The sequence below is a fragment of the Lates calcarifer genome, unplaced genomic scaffold (genome assembly GCF_001640805.2).
Source record: "Lates calcarifer isolate ASB-BC8 unplaced genomic scaffold, TLL_Latcal_v3 _unitig_548_quiver_955, whole genome shotgun sequence".
In the NCBI taxonomy this organism is placed as follows: Eukaryota; Metazoa; Chordata; class Actinopteri; family Centropomidae; genus Lates; species Lates calcarifer.
The window spans coordinates 1-2,118 of NW_026117559.1; positions in this window are offsets into that span (position 1 = coordinate 1).

Consider the following 2,118-nt stretch of genomic DNA (forward strand, 5'->3'; position numbering starts at 1 on the left):
CATTCACTGAGCACTTTATGAGGAAGACCATACTAATACTGGGTTGGGCTTTCCTTTTACTCTTTATTCTTTGTGGCATGAACTCCACAAGATGTTGGAAATATTCCTTTGAGGTCTGTCTGGTCCATGTTGACATGACTGCATCACATTATTTCTGCAGATTTGTTTTGGTTCTGGCCACAAATATATGTTCATCATTCCCTGGCCTTTTAATTCATGTCTTGAGGTGGCTGGTCAATGGTTAATGTAAACCAAGTAGTAAGTATGTACAGTAGGTTTATCAGAGTTTTGAGGCTGAACCATGCCATAAATCCAAATGACGGATCTAACTCTGGCAAAAAAAAAAAAAAAAAAACACAATTAAAAAAACCTTAAACTGTAGAGTTGGCTTACAATTCTCTAAGAATTTGCCACCTTTTGCATTTCAGTTTTTTTTAAATAAATGCTAAAATATATTCATTAATTCAACTTTGAGCTTTGCTACTTGTGGACCAGTGAATTTCCAGTAAATGTATATCTGATGTTTTCAGGTGAGGGAGCTTGAGACTGAAGTGGAGTCAGAGCAAAAGAAGAGCAGCGAAGCTATAAAGGGAATCCGTAAATATGAGAGACGCATTAAGGAGCTCACATATCAGGTCAGTTTATGCTTTCTTTTTTTTCAGAATGGTAATTGAAGAAAATGATTTGTAGTTAACTTGTGAGTTTCTTTCCTATTCCCTTGATTTATACAGACTGAGGAAGACCGCAAGAATACTGTGCGTCTGCAGGACCTGGTTGACAAACTGCAAGCTGAAAGTTAAAGCCTACAAAAGAGCTGCTGAGGAGGCTGTAAGTGTAGGCTGGAAAAAATGTCTGTGTTTTGTGCTCTTAGGGTCTATAAGCTTCATAGTTACAGTTCAAAGCACATGTTTATATTTTGCAGTTTATTACATTTTGTAGATGTGAAAATACTGTTACAACACTAGCTGTTTGTGCCAATTTTTGTCTACAAAAAAGTTGCTGCATTGTGACTTGTTTTTGTTTTTTTAATTAGTAACACCAAAAGACTGTGGTTATTTATATAGTGCTTCTCCCTTTGTAGATGATGTGGCCTTAAATCCATTGTCACTTGTTGTAATGTGATGTTTGTGTTCTGTGTTGTTGTTTTCATATCCTGTAGGAAGAGGCAGGCCAATACTCATCTGACCAAGTTCCGTAAAACTGCAGCATGAGCTGGATGAGGCTGAAGAGCGAGCCGACATCGCTGAGTCTCAGGTCAACAAGCTGCGTGCCAAGAGCCGCGATGTTGGCTCCAAGGTAAGGAGTTCCTCTATATTTCACCATAACACTTCACATGCAGAGCTGTGGACCAACATTACACAATATTGCATTTCAATGTATGGGAATTCATGCAAGTGTTTTGTGTTTAATATGTAATGTAAAATCAACAACAGCACTGTTTATCATTTTAATGGGGGTAAATAAATCACCACAATTAAATAAGAGACCAGGCATTGTACAGATTTATGACTTTTATTTTGGGTGTTTTCCTGGATTTGATAAATTGTAAAAGTATAATTTAGGTTAGTGGTAATATGATCTTTGTCACAGGGAAGGTTCTATGATGAAGTTTCTTTTAGGTTTCTTGAAGAAACAGTTGGCTTCAACTTTAGCACTTAAGACTACCATGATCTGGATGACTGAGAACCTACACAGATAGATATGACAGAAAAATGAGGGAAATGAATGCCATGCACTAAAAGGTCACCATTAAGACTCAAAGCAGGGATGGCTCGTGGTTAGTGCTTCACCTCTAGGACACCGATGCACCCCTACATGAATTTTTCCTTAAACTATATCTTCATCTGAGGCATTTTGTGAATGACATAACAGCATTAAACCCTGACAACCAGTCAAATCAATGTAAACTAGTTCTAATAAAGACACCAAAAATGCTTTAATTGATCGAGTTTTTGTTAAGATATGTTCCCTTTTTGAACAGCTCCTACTGAGAAATGTCTTAAAAAAGATTAAATGATTTCAACAGAATCCAGGCTTGGAATTATTGTGTCAAATAAAGAAAACACAAAACAAAAGCAAAAACATAAACAAAAACAATGGTTTGAGATTCACTAAAGA